This window comes from Chiloscyllium plagiosum, unplaced genomic scaffold (assembly GCF_037043375.1).
Source record: "Chiloscyllium plagiosum isolate Xiang-an unplaced genomic scaffold, Cpla_swu_hap1 HiC_scaffold_1, whole genome shotgun sequence".
Taxonomy (NCBI): domain Eukaryota; kingdom Metazoa; phylum Chordata; class Chondrichthyes; order Orectolobiformes; family Hemiscylliidae; genus Chiloscyllium; species Chiloscyllium plagiosum.
The window spans coordinates 48,602,549-48,622,634 of record NW_028270139.1 but is presented as its reverse complement, the minus strand read 5'-3'; positions in this window follow the sequence as shown (position 1 = coordinate 48,622,634).

Below are 20,086 nucleotides of genomic sequence, written 5' to 3'. Positions count from 1 at the left end.
GTTTTCCAATTCGTCACTGGGGGTCCTAAACTCTCCTAAATTATTTTGTTATTTATCTCATTACGTGTTCTTTATTACTACAGTGACAGCACTTCCAAAGTATTTTGTTTGATTGTAAAACATGTCAAGATGTCCTAAGTTATAAAAAGCACTACAAAAATGAAATTGTTTGTTACAGTTTGGGATCTTAGCATTTGCACAATTGTTGCACGTTTGTCGCGAATGGTAACCAAAGCTACAATAATTCACATGTATGTGAAATTCTAGTCACTTCCATGTTCCATTTATTCAATGTAAAATATTATGTCCTCTTCACTTTACTGTATTATGGCTTGAGACTGCTTGATGTTGACAATAGGTATCAAAATGCAGCTTCCCCGATCCTAAAACCTGAAATAAATAAGCGGGAATGTGATTTTAATTTCTGAAGAAATGCACAACTATACTATCAAAAAATTTGAACCAAATCTTCTGTCTATAATTATTGGACCATACCCATTTTATTAAACAACTTGATTGATTAGCCTTCCCTGAAAATCAAGCAACTGCCAATAAAGTTGATCAGAATTGTTTTGGCAATTTGCTAATGAAATATGAGGCAGCTATGGAAATATAGCTATAAAAATATGGGCTGCACAATTCAGAGATCTATTACAGTGAAATGCTGACTGTAAGAATGTGAGAAATTGCTGAAAAAGGCTTCCAATGTGATTTTAGAAAATTTAAGACAGAAATGCAAGTGTTATGGTGAACTTAGTAGAAAAATGTACTGTTATAACATGGAGACAGACAACCAAGCCAAATCAACCTGTCTACCTTGTATTCACAACACAGTAAAATTAAAACCACTGAAAAATCCTAATAATTACTCCTATGGTTCCTGATCATATTTGTAACTAATTTAATCCCTGACACCAGTCTTGTATCTCAAACAGAAAACTATTTATTAAATACATGATAGCTTTAATGGGGGAAATAATTTAAACAGCAAGGTTAGATGATTAATGTATATGCTTAATCCCAAACAGTTGTTTTCAGCACCCATGCACAAGTAAGGAATAAATAAACTAAAATACCCAGATCATTTAAATGGAATTCTCAAGTCATCGTTTCACAGGGCGCTGGTTGCTTTTCTGAAACATTGATCAGGGTCACCTTCTGTTTCTCTGAGACTGCCTGTGATTGGATGACCAGCTGCTTACACATTCTGTCACTTCTGCATATTGGGGCAACTTTGCTTCAATTGGCTGCCCTGGTGGCTAAAATTTCCTGGGTGGTTTTGGGACTTAGGGGTGCAAGGTCGCCTGCCAGCCCTGTCTATTTTGTACAGCTCAATTTTCCACATTGTTACATAGATATTAATGTTGAAACGACTGGAATAACTTACCTAGCAATGTGTTTAGTTAAGAAGCGTAAGTTTTCACTGCTCCTGACTTAGTGGGAGAGTATAGCCTTTGGACAACTCTATGTCTTTAGCCATTTCTTGGTATCATGGAGTAACTTAAATTAGTTGAAGACTGACATCTACAATGCTGGGAACCTCAGAATGAAGCTGAGATGGATCATTTGCTTGGCATTTCCAGCTGAAGGTGTTTTTTCACCCAATGTGTCATCCTTATCCTCAATACTAATATGCTGCACTCAGCTGTCATTTGAGGATGGTCATGCTTGTGGAGCCACCTCCACCATTTGTTTAGTTTAACATTCCCCCACCATTCCCGGCTGGATAATTCAAGGCACATTGACAGCTTCGATCTATCCATTGGACTTGCTCCGTCTGTCACACGTTCCTTCAGCTGTTTATCATGAATGTAACCCTTTGTCGAAGCTTCACCAGATTGGTGTATCATTTTGAATTTTTTGGATGCATGGTGGTGATCCTACCATTCTCTCCTGTTCCTATCACTGAATCAGGGTTAATTTCCTGAGCTCATGCTTGTAGTTGTTTGAAAGGATATGCTGGACAGTACCCAGTTCCCCTTGGATGCCTATTTTTTGAGCTGTAAAAATCTAGCAGTAGTGTCAGGCACCATATTAGAAGGTATTCTCCACATGAAGATAATACTTTGTCTCCACCAAGTCTGGACTAGGTTGTCTCTCCTACCAATGCTGACTTGGACAGATGTACCTGCCCCAGGTAAATTGCTGAAGACAAGCTTAAGTATTTTTTCCCCCTCTTTGATTCTCTCACGTTTCTGCAGGTCCTTTAGGAAAGTCCTGGTTGGTCAGTTGTGCTGCCTCCCAGGTACTTGGTTTCTTTTGTATTGAACCTCCTATTCATGCTATCTCCCAAGAATGTGTTTGTCTTTTGCCACCTCTCCAGTATTGCTAGACTTCATTCCTGGTGTCGTCCACCTGCTGCTACGACTCTCATTCATACCTTTGTTACCTCTGGCCCTAATGATACCCAGGCATTCCAGACTTATCTCCCATGTTCTACCCTCGATAAACTTGAGCTGAACCAAAACCCTACTTGTCTGTGCTTTAACTCTTCTTCACCCACCATCTCTGCTCTTGCTGACCTGTGTCAGCATCTGGTCAAGCAATGTTTTTAAAATTCTATCCTTATTTTTTAAACTTTTCTGTGGTCTTGACCATCCTTGTCTCTGTAAATATCCTCCTTTACCACAACATTACGCCTGTGCTCCTCTCATTCTGGTGCTGTGTTCATTTCTGTTTTGTAATTGCTCCACCATTGGTGACTACACCAGCTCCGTGCTTTGCAATCCCATAATTGCATCCTCTTTTTCGACCCTGTTTTTCCTTTTGGCTAACTGTTTTGTCATCTGACCTCATATTACCTTATTCTTTTTTGGTGTCATATCTTGTTTTCAAATGTTCCTTCACACTTTCTCCAAACTACTTTTGGTTCCCCAATTGATAGCCAACATTTCAGGTACTGCACCCTGCAATTAAAGAATCAATTGCATTTGTAACATGCCTTTTGCACCCTGATAATATTCCCAGTTGCTTCACAGCTAATTGATTCTCCTTTTTACACCTGTTCATCTTACCATCATTTTCTCTTCAGCAATTTTCTCAATTTTTACTGCTGTCCGCAAGTACCTTCCACCTAAGCTTTCAATCTGCTTTGCTCTGTAAAGAACCTTGGGATTTGTGCCACATGGAAGACTCTGTTATACTTCATAGATTGTGCTTTGTGCAATTATGAGGAGAAAGTGAGGTCTGCAGATGCTGGAGATCAGAGCTGAAAATGTGTTGCTGGAAAAGCGCAGCAGGTCAGGCAGCATCCAAGGAGCAGGAGAATTGACGTTTCGGGCAGGTTCCTGAAGAAGGGCTTATGCCCGAAACGTCGATTCTCCTGTTCCCTGGATGCTGCCTGACCTGCTGCGCTTTTCCAGCAACACATTTTCAGCTTTGTGCAATTATGTCGGGTTCTCGCTCTAAACCACCCACCCTGCCCCCTCCCAGTGTATCTTGAACTTTAAATGTACCTCTTGGTTTTTTTTTTGTCTCCTGGTTTTCTGGATTAGGTTTTACAATCTGAATCCCCTCCTTGAGATTTTAAAATGAAAAATCAGTCAGTCCACTTTTTGATGCTGTCTCCTTTGATCCTTGCTTGATCACATTTCGTCAGTACCATTACAGTTTTCAGCATGTCAAAGTACGTAGTGCTGAGGTTTTACATAAGAAAAGACACTAAGTAGTTAAAGTTGTCAACCACTATACAGTTTGTATATTTTACTGCAGAAATGTTCTTTGCCAGTTCCATTTCAATGCTATTAGACGTGGATGTTAATTTGCATTTTGTATTCCAACCATTGTTAGTTTTTGTGTTATGTTCTGAATCTTACATTTAATGAAAACAAGTGTGACAAAATATTAGAATTCTAATGCATCCAGATTAATTCATTTCCTCCTTGTTAATTTTTTAATAATATTTTTCTGAGGCTTGGTAATAAAGGTCTGCATCTCTTTTGCATGATTTCACAATTTGTAATTACAATTTCAGCAGTTTGAATCAATTAATGTGTAATTATAGAAAAAACAGCAGTTTGAAAAATTGGAATTGGAGAAGCAAAGAGAGAATGAGAACAGACTAATAGGTAACACAAAATGAAACTCCGAATTCTTCTCTAAATGAATCATATTTAAAAGGGGTAGTAGAGGCAAAATGGTGGCAATGGACAAAAGGCAATCTTCCTTTGGATGAAGCGATAAGAGATACCTAACAGAGGTACTAAGTGAGTATATACATTACCCCTTCCTTCACAAAAGAAGAGGATGCTGCCAGTATAACATTAAAGGGAAAAGCAACAACAGTCATAAAGAGTGCACTTTAAAGATTAATAGTCCCTAGAGTTGAAAGGACATTGTTTGTTTTTAATGTGTTTGTGGAATGCAGCTTAAAAACAAAGTACCTTTTTCTCTAGGGCAGACTATGGGCTGTTAACTGTGCAGTAATAGAATCATACAGAAGACGCTGTTTGGCCCATTGAGTCTGTACCACCTAAAACTACCTACACTGGTCCCACTTTCCTACATTAGCCAATAGCCTTGAATGCTATGACACTTCCGGTTTATAACATCATGAAGGGCATGGGTAGGGTGAACTGCTAAGGTCTCCTTACTGGGAATCCAAAACTAGAGGGTATAGGTTTAAGGAGGGAAAAGATTTGAAAAGGACCTGAGGGGTAACATTTTCATGCAGAGAGTGGTGCATATATGGAACCAACTGTCCACATTTAAAAGGTATCTGGATGGGTATATGAATAGGAAGGATTTAGAGGGATATGGGCCAAGCTCCATGACTCTAAGTCCTCATCCAAGTTCTTTATTAAAGGTTGAAGATTCCTACCTCAACTACCCTCCCAGGCACTGCATTGCAGACCCCTCACACCTTCAGGGTGAGAAAGTTTTTTTTCCCCTCAATCTCCTCTTCACCTCCTTCTTCTTTTCACTGTAAAATTGCCATCACCCTCCCTCCCCCTCCCCCTCCCCCTACCACTCTGGTCATTGGTGCTTTAACTGATGGGAACAGCTGCTTTCTGTTCACCCAGTGTCCTCATCATCTTGTACAGCTCAATCAAGTCACACTTCAACCTTCACTGCTCCAAAGGAAACAAGCCAAGATGATTCAGTCTCTCTTCATTGCTGAAATGCTCCATCCCAGGCAACATCCTGGTGTATCTCCTCTGCACTCACTCTAGTACAATCACATCCTTCCAATAGTACTGCACACAGTACTCCAGCTGTGGCCCAACCAATGTCCTGTACAGCTCCAGCATTGCTCCCCCTTATAATCTATGCCGTAATTAATAAAGCTAAGTGTCCCATGTGCCTCCATAACTATCCTAGTCACTAATTCTGCAACTTCAAGGATCTGTAGACAAGCACCAGGAAATTCCTCTGTTTTTCTGAACTTCCTACTGTCTTGCCATTCACTGAGTATTCCCTTGTTTTGTTCTTTCTTCCAAGTGTTTTGTCCCATATTTATTAGGGTTAAATTCCATCTGCCACTGATCTGCCCATCTGAACGATCTATTTATAGCCTCCTGTAACCTAACACCTTTGTCCTCCACAGTCAATTACCTGGCCAATCTTTGTATCACTCGCAAACTCGCTCATGACACACTCCTTCTCTCAACATTTTCATCGACATCATTAATGAATATTACAAACAATAAGGGACCCAGCAGTGATCCCCTGTGGTACACCACTGGATGCTGGGCTCCAGTCTCATAAACAGCCTGCTACCACTACCCTCTGTCTCCTGTCGTGAAGCCAATTTTGGATCCACTTTGCCAAGTTAGCCTGGATCCCGTGAGCTTCTTTTATCTGTCTCTCTTATGGGATCTTACCAAAGGCCTTGCTGAATAGTAATAGAAATCCATGTTGGTTAAGCAGGTAATGGCTGCTGCCCTGAGGAATTTGATGTTGACAGAGGCAGAGTCATAGTGATATTTCAGACTGGGAGGAAGGGAAGGAGAACAAATGGGACCAAAGGCTGACAAGTCCCCAGAACCTGAAAGCCTGCATCATACAGTCTTAAAGGAAGTGATTGTGGAAATTCTAGACTGACTGTAGGCAGCTTCTTCTCTCACTTGTGCTCACCCACCCTAACCCTCCAGATTGCTAGCTAAATGCCCTCTATGCTTCTGACCGGCTCATTTGGATCATCCTGGCACTTCTATTACTCCTGCACTCATTAACAGTTCTTCCAGCCACTTTCATCTCATTCAGTCTCATAATAGATTGGAAAGGTCATTATGTGACATGTTGGCCAACATTTGACTTCTCCCTCCGCTATGGGGAGAAAATCTTTGAGTTAACAGTTCAGGATTGTGATCATTCATGGGGAGACAGAGAGCTTGATGTCCATGGAATGAAGTAAGCTTCACCATGCTGCTCTCCTGTTACTACTAAAGTCAATGTATTCATAACAAACTCAAGTTACCATCCCTATTGCGCAGCTCATTGCTTCTCTTGTCTTCTGCAGAAATCAGCAGCACCTATACAGCCTCCACCCTGAACAGTCCCAGTTTTCAGAGCACAACCAGGATAGAATTCCTCCTTCCTCCAAAGTCTAGCTGTCTAACAATGATAAAATACCTGCCAGCGCATTCTCAGAACGTTGGAGAACTGGGAAGATTTAATTCAATAGATTTGAACTCACTATGAATGTTGATCCTTGAACTAGAAATGAACATATCCATAGTTGCAGAGATCCATAGGCTGTACTTTCGTTAGAGAGAGATGACTGACAGTCGGTTTGATCTGACGGTTGCCATGTCTCCAGCCGCAAGGTTGAGGTTGAGAAGATACTCACGGTGTCCTCGGCCGATACAGGAATTGAATGTTTCCAGCCAGCCTGCCAAGTGGGCCAACAAAACTGTCTTTATAAGGAATGAAGTGTCGCTGGTCTCTTACAAATCCTACAATACGACCCAGGAAGCAAATGGAAATCTTAAGCTGTCCAGTGGCCCAAAAATAGAAAAACACAAGAAGTCAAAACTCAAGGTTTGCTGCAGATGTAATGAAGTGTGGAATGAATTGTAATACTGCATTATACTAATCCTGACTGCTCATACTTTCAGATTGGCTGATATTTGCCTCCCTCAACTTCTGAGGCAAATTTGTGATTTAAAGGAAACATCAAAAATTACCTTTAAAAGAAGAGTCTAGCCTTTGCTAAGAATGAGACATACATTTTGAAGAAAATTTATTGTTCTCATTTGATCCTTGGCTCAAGAATCTCTACTTACCAAATGCTTCCTGCCTGTGATTTTTTTTTTGTGTAGTAACTACTACTTATTGAGCTCAGCAAATGGTTCAGGCACACAGCTATTAAAGCTCCCAATAAGGAGCAATCATAAACCATGCCTGGCATGAGCAGTATTCTGTGAGGATGTTCTCTCCACCTCTTCTGATCCTTGGCGTATCTATTCATCTAAGAGAAAGTGAGGACTGCAGGTGCTGGAGGTCAGAGTCGAAGAGTGTGGTGCTGGAAAAGCAAAGCCAATCAGGCAGTATCAGAGGAGCTCTGTTCATCTGTCCTTTTTATGGTAGTTTCAGAAATGATTTTGGGATTAATTGATTACATTTCCTCTATTTCGCAACATCTCAGTGTACAACTTGGGCTGGCCTACACAGAGCTCTTCTGACAAGTCATTAATAGTGATGATTCATTCTGATTGTTGAGTAACAGTGCAGTTTATCAGTTGTCAAGATTTCTCAAAATATTACTGCAGGTCGTCAATCACTCTGGGAGCAGTGTGTTCACTAAAGTATTACATTGCGAGTCTGCTATAGTCAGAGGTAAGCATAATACAAAGGTCGATTTTCCTCAGTTCTTGTATCACTGCCACACTTGAGTAAGAACCACAAAATGAAATGGTGAGTCAGCTTCAACATTTCAAAGTTCTTGTCCCGTTGGGACAGGAAATTTCTATTTGGTGCATTTAATATATTCTGATAGTCAGCCAAGAACTCTTTGAAGTTCTCTTTCAGTACTTGATTAGGCATCAACCTCACTCTAATTTACAATGTTTATTTATATTTAATCCTTGAGCAGGTATTTTTTCAACCATTTCAATCTGATCAGCAAGGGTATTACACAGTTTAAGTAAGTCCATAAAATCTCCAAACCCATCACCACAACTTTTGAGAATTTTCACTCCTGATAAAATAATGGGGGCAATTTTGCTTCCTCTGTCAGTGCACACTGAAAATTAGAGTGGACCTTGCCTGTGACCTTCTAAGGTTCCCTTTCCAATTGTTGGAAAACTTTGGATTCTCTGCATACGCCTCCAATTTGCTCTGTCAGTAATTGAGGATCCCAGTCGTAATATGGGATTCTTGGACATTTCCAAATCTATAGCATGAGAAAGGGTCTGTTTCCATGCTGTACATCTCTATGACTCTATGACTCTATAACTCCTGTTCCTTCGCCCACTCTGTATAACCTGCTTTCAGCGTTACATACTCATTCATGGTTCAAAGTTCACAAAAAAATGGACTACATTGGAGAAGTTGACTCTGTCTCACACCAATAAAAATCCTGCAATTCCATGTAATGATGTCTTCAGTTCAACTCCATTTTATTCAAAGGGGTTAGCACATTCACTGAAGTAACCACATTCAGAAATGCTTTGAGGTTTTTAGCATTTTTGTGAACTTTCTAGCTTGGCAGAAATGTCATTCTGGGCAGGAAATTCTCCCACATTCACAGGTTCAAACAATGAATTTTTTTAGGTCATTCCTTTCAGAATTGTCCTACTCTGAATCTTTTAAAGAATCATACATCTTATACGTGGATTTGAAAAATAATCTCTCTGGCATAGCAAACATTACTTCTGAATGTGGGGAGAGTGCGGGTAAGTGAAATTGAAATGCCCATCGGCCGTGATTAAATGGTGGAGTGGACTCAATGGGCTCATTCCTGATGAAGGGCTTTTACCCAAAATGTTGATTTTTTTTTTCCCTATTCTTCGGATGCTGCCTGACCTGTTGTGCTTTTCCAGCACCACTCTAACCTTGACTGATCTCCAGCATCTGCAGTCCTCACTTTCGCATCAATGGGCCAAATGGCCTAGCTTCCACTCCTATGTCTTATGGTCTTATGAATTTTGCCCTGTGTGAAGTAATTTCTATATTTCTGCAATTGACCATGTATATTAGGATAGTTTTCTGTTTTGTCCCTATGAATTGCTTTTCTCACAGCATTTCTTATTTCTCAATTTACTTTTAAATAGAGTAGCATTTTTTACAATTGTTTTAATCTGACTTGCTGTAGAATCTTCTAAACAATTTTGGAGCAACTTTGAATGTGCTGCAAACACGCGATTGCAAAGTGAAACCTGACTTGATAGATCTAAGATTTTTTCAGTTTTTGCAATTCAATTACAGCATTCAATCACTAAAGATTTCACATTAGGCTGTCAATGTATTTTTAACAAAAAAAATCACCGGTTTATTAGACAAAAGGAAAACAAAATGGCAATTTGGAAAGATCTGGCCATTAAACATCAAAAAGAAGCATTCAACTCTTGCCCCAGCAATATCCTTTACAAACACCCAATCCCAATGATCATCTCCTGTTTTCACTTAAACATTTCTTGCTCAGCTGGCAAGGTCAGTTTCTTTTTCAGTTTGTTTTGTACATTCATCGTATGTGATTTCTTTGACTTTTTCCCTGAAAAGCAGACTTATTGACTTTTCCCTGATTTTGGCAACTTTTGAGATTGCTAAAAATAGTTTAAGGCTTCATTCAAGCTTTGTTGGCCTGGAGGCTGCAAAAAGAAACTGAATTGCCCTTCTGTTGGTTTTCTGAACGAGGCCTGTTCCTGTCTAACTGAACATGCATTAGATGTCCTCAGCTTATCTTTATCTAGATCATAGAAACTTACGGTAACAGTTAACTCACTAGGTAGCTTGTTAGCCATTGAGTTCAAGTCACATGATTTCTTGGAAAAGCTGTAAAATCCACAGTTCCACGGTACTTTCTGACCCTTAATATTAATCAGAGCTACACACTACTGCAAACCTAAACTCCGTTTACCTTCACTTTTAATTACCAACTTTTCAAAAATAATAATGATTGGTAACTGTATCACAAGGTGTCTGTAATTCCATACTCAATCTAGTATTTTTAATATTTGCTTAAATTGTTGTAAAATTGTAATTTAATACACTAGTGGTCACCATGTTATGTAATTCCATAAAATAGACTTGGGTGAGATCTCAGTAGATTTAATGTCTGCTTGACTTGCTAAATAATTTCTGCGTGCTCTGTCATTGACTCAGGCATAATCCTGTGAGCAACTGTAGAGACAATATACCTCAGAACAGTACAGATGACTGACAACAGACATTTTTGAAGTCATAAGTTCATTTTAAAAAGTATTGGAAATCAAGTGAAGGATAGTGAAGAAGGGGTTTGGTATGCTTTCCTTTATTGGTCAGAGTATTGAGTACATGAGTTGGGAGGTCATGTTGCAGCTGTACAGGACATTGGTTCAGCCACTGTTGGAATATTGCATGCAATTCTGGTCTCCTTCCTATTGGAAAGATGTTGTGAAACTTGAAAAAAAATCAATAACAAATATCAGTATAATAAAAAGAAAAAAAACACAAATTACAATACAACTACTATCTACTAACTACTAACCTTCCTCATAATACAAAGCAAACCCTAACACTGTGCAAAGCAACACAAAAAAAAGAAAAGCAAAAAAAAAACACAGAATACAGAACAGCTATGCTCAGCGCAAAGCTCCCAAACAAAGGAACGGGAGCATTGTATACATACCCGTATTTACTCAGGAGACCCCCTCCAGGGACCAGGGCTTAACAAATATAATCATCCTGGTTAAAAAAATGCCCTAGGTAAGATAACTGACAAATCTATATCCAAATAATTCAAGTAGGGCTGCAAGTCTTATAAAAATTGTCTGTTGTGTGGTGCACCAGGTTTGTAAAAAAAGTCCAAGGGAATGTGCTCCATAATTAATTTCTGCCATCCCTGCAAGCCCGGCGGGTTCTCAGACACCCAATTCATCAGAATATTCTCCCGTGCACAGTATGCAAGAATATTAAATTGTTTCTTCCCATGCCCGTCTAAAGATGGTAAATTTGGTAGACCGAAGAGGAGAGATATCGGGTCTACTTTGACTTCAGTCCTCAATACCCTCCCTATCTCTCCCGCCATGGCCCTCCAATAAACACGGAGCCTGTGGCATGTCCAGAAGCAATGGGTAAGAGGACCTACACTTATTTTACATTTGGGGCACACTGAAGATTCCCCTTTCTTTAACTTCGCCAGACGGTCTGGTGCCAGATGAGCACTGTGCAGAACTTTTAACTGCGTAGCGCATGTCCTGTTACAGATTGAAATCTTTTGAGTATTCCCCCATATGTTCTCCCATGTTTCAGAAGAGATCTCCACTCCCAGCTCTTGCTCCCATAAACGGTTAATATCCTGCCAAGCCCTGCCACCCAGCAGGCGATAGAGGGCACTAACCAAAAGGGTGTTTATGGAACATAACAACAGCCTCTCTGTATCGGGCTTAGTGAGAAGTGTAGTCTTCTTCTGGATGAAATCCATAACCTGAAAAAAACGGAAAAGGTCTCTGCTGGGCAACCCGTATTTGCGGCTCACTTGCTCAAAAGACAACATAACCTCCCCCTCAAACAAGTCTCCCAAACTAGAAACTCCTCTCGCTGCCCATAGTTTGAACCCTGAGTCCATCATCCCTGGTCGGAACCCTGGCATGCCAACTATAGGTGTAAGTGGCGAAGTCTTGGATAAGCAACCCTCACTCTGACGCATCGCCCTCCATGTCTTGACTGTACTAATGACAATGGGGTTCTGGCAGTAGTCCATAACTGTCCTCATCTTATCCATGAACGACAGGTTAATAAGAGGGCACTTTGCCTGGGAGGCCTCAATATCCAGCTATATTGAGTTTGGATCATTACCTACTCAATCACAGACAAAGGACAGCAGGGAACTCAATTGATACCTCCTGATGTCTGGGAAATCAACTCCTCCCCCTCCTTGAGGCAACTGCAATTTAGTAAGTTTGATGAGGGGCCGCCCATGATGCCAGACAAAGGAACCAAACCACCCCATAAGCTTCCGCAGCGTTGACGTGGGAAACATTATAGGGAGCATACGCAAGGGATAAAGCAAACGAGGAAGAACATTCATCTTAATGAGAGATATTCGGCCCAGCCATGAAATTAGAGGAGCCTCCCATCTCTGGAGCTCTCGCCTAATATTGTCGACCAAGTGAGCAAAGTTAGTCCGAAATAACAGATCAAACTTGGGGGTAATAAAAATGCCTAGGTACCGGAACCCTGCCCGTGAGCACTTAAAAGGGAACTTAGGGCCATCTTCAACTTCTGGCACATCCTTAAGGTTCCCCAAAGGCATAGCCTCCGATTTTGCAAAGTTAATCTTCTATCCTGAAATAGCCCCAAATGAATTGATACATTGTATCAAATGGGGTACGGAGGTGATTGGGTTCGATAAAAACAGAAGGACATCATCCGCGTACAGTGTAATCTTGTGTGCCCTCGATCCCACTTCTGGAGCAGTTATGTGGACGTTCTGACGAATAGCCTCTGCCAGTGGCTCTATCACCAACGTAAACAACAATGGTGAGAGGGGGCAGCCTTGCTGACTACCCCTACCAATTGTAAAGTTCCCAGACTTCACCCTGTTGGTGATGACCGCGGCCAGAGGGTGGCGATATAACACCTCCACCCACCTAGCAAAGACTCCACCCAACCCAAACTGTTCTAAGACATAAAGATGTGGCCATTCCACCTGGTCAAATGCTTTCTCTGCCTCTAAGGAAATCACCAACTCCTGAATCGATCGTTGCTGACAAACTTGGACCACATTCAGCAACCTTCTAATATTATTAGAGAACCTACGGCCCTTATAAAGCCTGTCTGGTCCTTTTTAATAATATGGGGCAACACCCCTTTCCAATCTCAGCGCCAGGATCTTGGACAGAATCTTGAAATCTGAATTTAATAGAGAGATGGGCCTGTATGAGGCACAATCCTCAGGAACCTTCCTCTTCTTAAGAATTAAGGAAATATTAGCTTCTCTCAAAGATGGTGGTAGGCATTCACGCATATAGGTGTGATTATACATCTCCAACATCGGCCCTGACAGAATCCCTATAAACTCCTTATAAAACTCACCTGGGAGACCATCAGGGACAGGTGCTTTCCCACACTGAAGTTGCCTAGTTGCTTCCTGTATTTCCTGAACTGTCAAGGGGGCATTAAGGAGAGAGGCCTGTTTCAAGGTTACCCCTGGGAGGTGCAGGTTCTTAAAAAAGGCCTCCATTTTAGTACTCCTGTCCTCGCAAGCTTCAGACCAATACAATCAGAGTAAAAGCTCTCAAAAGCCTCATTAATCCTTTTAGCATTGTACATAAGGACGTCGGCTGTCTCTGATTGCAGTAATGGATTGGGGAGCACGCTTTTTCCTAGTCAGGTACGCTAAATACTTCCCTGGTCTATCCCCATATTCAAACAGCCTTTGTCCAGCAAAAGCAAGTTATTTCTTTGTGTTTTGTGTCAGTATTGAATTCAAGGCAGCCCGAAGGGCCGTGATCCACTGTAACCTAGTCACCGAAGGCCGCGCAAAATGTGCCGCCTCAGCGGCTTTCAACCGCGTCTCAAGTAGACGCTGCTGTTCCTCCTTCTGTCGTTTCTGGCTAGCCGAATAGGAAATATCTAATCCTCTAGCAAAGGCCTTTGCGGTCTCCCATAGCATAGACGGACTACTAGCCGTGTCTGAGTTGAGATTTAAAAATTCCTGAAACTCCTTCAGAAAATATTCCACAAATTTGGAATCCTTAAGGAGAAAAGGGTCCAAACGCTAGTGCCACAAACCTAGGCCCTCACTCTTGGCCTTAACCTCCAAATACACTGCTGCGTGATCAGACATAGCTATATTCCCAATTTTACAACCCATAATCAAATCCAGAAGGGCCGAGGGAGCCAGAAAGAGGTCAATCCTTGTGTGACATTTATGTGGGTTTGAAAAAAAGGTGAAGTCCATGCCAGTAGGGTGAAGACATCTCCAAATATCCATCAGCCCCAACTCCAAGTCAACCACTTGCTCGGCCTGCGAAGAAATAGTTGGGGGCCCACAAGGCATCCTGTCCACTGTCTGATCCAAAAGACAATTAAAGTCCCACCCCCCTCCCGTATAATAATGTGCCGTGTTCCAAAAACACTCAGCTTAGACAAAGCACTAATCAAAAATTTGAGGAGATGCGCCGGAGGACAGTAGATGTTTAAAATGCCATATTCCTCCCCATGTATCAGGGCTTTAAGTATCACAAACCGTCCCTGCTCCTCTTTCACCTGCTCTAATAATGTAAACGGAAGATTTTTCTGGATAAGTACCGCCACTCCCCTACGTTTAGTAGTAAAGGATGAAAAGAATGCCTGGTCATAACCCCCCTGTTGTAATTTCAGATGTTCCCCATCATCAAGATGGGTTTCCTGCAACAAAGTGATATCAACCCTTTCCCTCCTAAGGCTAGAAAGCACTTTTCTCCTTTTAACAGGCAAATGACTTCCCTTGTGCCCCATTTAATAAGACACTTAGCCATATCCCATTTCAGACACCCTCAAACCCCTGGGAGGGAGAACCCTGCTTACAAAGCACTGAGCATAAGTAAATAATTCTCATAGAATCGAAGAACTATATATACAAAAACTACTCTATCATAACTATAAACAACTATTACTACCAAAGAACTACAAAAAAACCAACTATAAAACCTTGAATGGAAGATTCCTTCCCCCGCCCATAGGGGGCACTTGCCTTACCCATTCCCTCCTTCACAGCTCCTTCAAACCTGGACTGGGCCCCAGCCTTAGGCCAGAAAAGAAACAAGGAGATTATCCTTAAATCAACAGAAAAAAGACCAAGTCAGGATGAGCCATCCCTGGGTTCGTGTCACTCCGACTTGTGACTAAAAGAGAAACAGAACAAACAAAAAAAGGGGAGACAACAAAGAACATCCACAAAATTTCCCATCAGAAAATCCAGTTATTTAAAAAGGAACAACTTATTCCAAGGTCTTTTCCCCCCTTTCCAAAAAGGAAATTATTAGGGAGAAAGAAAGGAATTTTTAAAAAAGGAAGGGATAACATGGGGAAAGATAGGAAAGAGAACAAACATTAACCATATTCTTCAGGCCAATCCGTCTATTTTAAAGTGTCTACAAAGTTTTTAGCTTTATCCACTGAGTCAAATTTATAAACTGAATCCTCGTGGCTGAAACGGAGCACTGCGGGGTATTTCATGGAGTACTGGATGCCCAGGTTCCTCAGCCTCTTTTTAACTTCTTCGTAGGACTTCCTCTTTCAAATTACAGGTGCAGAGAAATCCTGGAAAAACATGATTTTAGACCCCTTGTCCAGCAGTGCCTGCGAATCTTTTCCCAGGGATCTGGAAGCTTCTATGACTTTTTGCTTGTCCTTATATGAGTGGAAGTGCACTAGGACCGGACAGGGATGCTGCACCGACACTGACCTTTGCACTGTGACCCGATACGCCCTTTCAATCTGAAGCCTGCTGGACTCGATGTGAAGGCCCAAAAACTTCGGCAGCCAGTTTTCAAAGAAGCTGACTGGCTGCTCACCTTCCTCACCTTCAGGGAGCCCAACAATTTGGAGATTTATCCTCCGACATCGATTTTCAAGGTCATCGATATGGTTTTGCGAGGCCCGCACCTCTCGCTCCAGCACCTGGATTCGATTGGATGAGGACTCCATTGCAGCTTCCGACCCTCCACCTCCTCCAGCTGCTCCCCAAGGCCCTGGATCTCCTGCTCATGCTTCTGCAGCATGGATACGATGGGTTGGACCTGGGCACGAATCTCCCCATGGATTTCCTCAATCACAGCCCCAACCTTCAAGGTAAGTCTCTCTATCACCGCAGCCAATTCCTGTGAATCTGTCAGGTCCCCGGGGGGTTCAGGAGAGGCTGCTGCTGCTGTCTCTGGTATGCCTGGTGTTGCAGGGGGGTGTCCTCCCTGCTGCTGTTTGCTCAATGCTTTTCCCTTTGGCATCCTTCCCACTCCCAAATATTAACAACTATGTGTTCTGTAAGGTTTTAACCTAATAATTCCACCACATAACTTGGCTAGGGATGGCAAAAAACACCAGTATGTTTTGGTTGTTAGGCAGAGCTGTCCACAGCAGTCCTACAGAATCGCCGCCATCTTGCTGAGTCCATAAACAATATTGTTAATAAACTTCAAGACATCTGATATGTGTGTTGACATGATACGGTCGCACTCAAACCATATCAAACCAGCAATGATGTTTACCAGCACATTATAGTGGCAGCAAATGGGGACTATAAGCGAGTTAGTGGCAGCTAGTTTTTACTAAAAGGTGCCAGCAGCACTAATTGCAAGGATTAATTTTTCCAACAGTCATTCATCTTGATCTCGCTGAGGTCAAAGCTGAAGATGCAGTCACCATTTTTAGTGTACCTCAACAAATTGTCTGTCAATGGTCCAGAGTATATGAGTGCATCCTTCTAGGGCGGGCAGGAAGTGATCAACATATTAACTTTTATCCTCAGTACCCTCAGTCGAGCAATCACTATTTGCACAGTAAAATCTGTGATAATCAAATGGAAAGTGCCAAGATGGCGGCACGGTGGCACAGTGGTTAGCACTGCTGCCTCGCAGCGCCAGAGACCCGGGTTCAATTCCCGCCTCAGGCGACTGACTGTGTGGAGTTTGCACGTTCTCCCCGTGTCTGCGTGGGTTTCCTCCGGGTGCTCCAGTTTCCTCCCACAGTCCAAAGATGTGCAGGTCAGATGAATTGGCCATGCTAAATTGCCCGTAGTGTTAGGTAAGGGGTAAATGTAGGGGTATGGGTGGGTTACGCTTTGGCGGGTCGGTGTGGACTTGTTGGGCCGAAGGGCCTGTTTCCACACTGTAAAGTAATCTAATCTAATCTAATCTAAAGATATTGGATAACGGGTTTCACATTCCTTTATGGAATGTGTGCATTGCTAGCAAATACAGCATTTGTTATCCATCCTTAGTTGCCCTTGAACTGGTTGCCTCTTAAGTGCCCTCTGAAATGGCCTGGGGAGCCAATCACATTATTAGAGTCTACTATAAAGATTGTAATAGCAGAGCATTTATAGTCATAGAATCAAAGGAGAAAGTCAGGACTGCAAATGCTGGAGATCAGAGTCGAAGAGTGTGGAGGTGGAAAAGCAGAGTCGGTCAGGCAGCATTTGAGGAGCAGGACGACATTTTGAGCATAAGCCCTTCATCATAGAATCCCTGCAGTATGGAAGCAAGCCATTTAGTCCATTGAGTTCCACCAACCCTCTGAAGAGCAGCCCACACAGACCCACTCTCATACCCTATCCCTGTAACCCTTCATTTTCCATGGCTAACCTACCTAGCGGATACATCCCTGGACACTACGGGCAATTTAGCATGGCCAATCCATCTAACCTGTACATCTTTGGACTGTGGAAGGAAATTGGAGCACCCAGAGGAAACCCACACAGACATGGGGAGAGTCTGCTAACACCACATAGACAGTTGTCCTGGGGTGGAATTGAAACCGGGTCCCTGATGCTGTGAGGCAGCAGTGCTAACCACTGAGCTACCGTGCCACCCTTTTAGAAATATGTAACATGATCAATCAGAGTCAGTACACCTTTTATGAAAGGAAAATCATGCCTGAGCAATTGATTAGAATTCTTTGAGGAGTTAACAAGAAGGATAAAACGGAAGTAGTGGAAACAATATATTTGGATTTTCAGAAGGCATTGTTTAAGAAATTAGGCTACCTGATAAGATGACTGCCCATGGATTGGAGGTTGTATGTTTGCATGGATAAAGGATTTGCTAACTATTGGAAGACACAGAGTTAGGATAAGGGATTCTGGATCAGTGGTGCTGGAAGAGCACAGCAATTCAGGCAGCATCCGAGGACAGGCAAAATCGACGTTTCGGGCAAAAGCCCTTCATCAGGAATAAAGGCAGAGAGCCTGAAGCGTGGAGAGATAAGCTAGAGGAGGGTGGGGGTGGGGATAGAGTAGCATAGAGTACAATAGGTCAGTGGGGAAGGAGATGAAGGTGATAGGTCAGGGAGGAGAGGGTGGAGTGGATAGGTGGAAAAGGAGCTGGGCAGGTAGGACAAGTCCGGACAAGTCAGGGGATCGTGTTGCTGGAGGTTAGGGGGTTCCCTCCGTGACTACCTGGTCAGGTCCACGCCCCCCAACAACCCACCCTCCCATCCTGGCACCTTCCCCTGCCACCGCAGGAACTGTAAAACCTGTGCCCACACCTCCTCCCTCACCTCCATCCAAGGCCCTAAAGGAGCCTTCCACATCCATCAAAGTTTTACCTGCACATCCACCAATATCATTTATTGTATCCGTTGCTCCCGATGCAGTCTCCTCTACATTGGGGAGACTGGGCGCCTCCTAGCAGAGCGCTTTAGGGAACATCTCCGAGACATTTCAACTCCCCCTCCCACTCTGCCGAGGATATGGAGGTGCTGGGCCTCCTCCACCGCCGCTCCCTCACCACCAGACGCATGGAAGAAGAACGCCTCATCTTCCGCCTCGGAACACTTCAACCCCAGGGCATCAATGTGGATTTCAACAGTTTCCTCATTTCCGCTTCCCCCACCTCATCCTAGTTTCTAACCTCCAGCAACACGATCCCCTGACTTGTCCGGACTTGTCCGACCTGCCCAGCTCCTTTTCCACCTATCCACTCCACCCTCTCCTCCCTGACCTATCACCTTCATCTCCTTCCCCACTGACCTATTGTACTCTATGCTACTCTATCCCCACCCCCACCCTCCTCTAGCTTATCTCTCCACGCTTCAGGCTCTCTGCCTTTATTCCTGATGAAGGGCTTTTGCCCGAAACGTCGATTTTGCCTGTCCTCGGATGCTGCCTGAATTGCTGTGCTCTTCCAGCACCACTGATCCAGAATCTGGTTTCCAGCATCTTCAGTCATTGTTTTTACCTCGTTAGGATAAGGGAGGCAAGTTCAGGATGGCAATCTGTAACCAATGGAGTGTCTCAGGGATCAGTTCTGTGTGATCACAGTTATTTAAAATATACATAAACGATTTGCATGAGGAAAGTGAATGCACTGTAGCCAAGTTTGCAGATGACACAAAAATAGACTGTAAGGCAAAACAGTAAGGATGATATTATCAGGCTGCATAGAATTGTGAATAGATTAAATGAGTGGGCAAAAGTGTGGCAGATGGAATATATTGTGGAACAATGGGAGGTTATGCATTTGGTAGGAAGAATAGAGGAGCTGGATGTTATTTATTTGGAGAAAGGCTACAGAACCGAGAGATGGGGGATTGTCCATGAATCAAGAAAAGCTAGCATCCAAGTTCGGTGGGTGATATGGAAGACAAATGCAATGTTGGCTTTAACTTCAAATGGAATGGAGTGTAAAAGTAGACAGGTTTTGATAAAACAATACAAGGTACTCGTCGGACCATAGCTGGAATATGATGAATAGTTTTGGACCCCTTATCTAAGGAAAGACATACTGGCGTTGGAGGCAGTTTGGATAAGTTTCACTAGGTTGATACCAGGTATAGAGGGACTATTTTATGAGGAGAGGTTAGATAGATTAGGTCTGTCCGCATGGGAGTATGGAAGGCTGATCTTATTAAAACATACAAGATTCACAAAGGACTTGACAGGGTAGATGTGGAAAGGTTTGTGGGAAAGTCTAGGATCACAGGGCATAATTGCATAAGGGGTCATGAATTTAAGCAGAGATGAAAAGGATTTTTTTTCTGAGGGTAGTCAGTCTGTGGAATTCTTTATCACCCGAGGCATATTGAGGCTGGGTCTTTAAATATATTCAGGACTGAGATAGACAGATATCTAACCAATAAGGGAATCGAAGATTGTGGGGAAAAGACAAGAAAGGGGAGGATTATCAGATCAGTCATGATCTCACTGAATGGTCAAGCAGACTTGATGGGTTGAATGGTCTATTTCTACTCCTGTGTCTTATGGTCTTACAGGATCAAGAAAGAGGACCTTGTTATTAAAGAA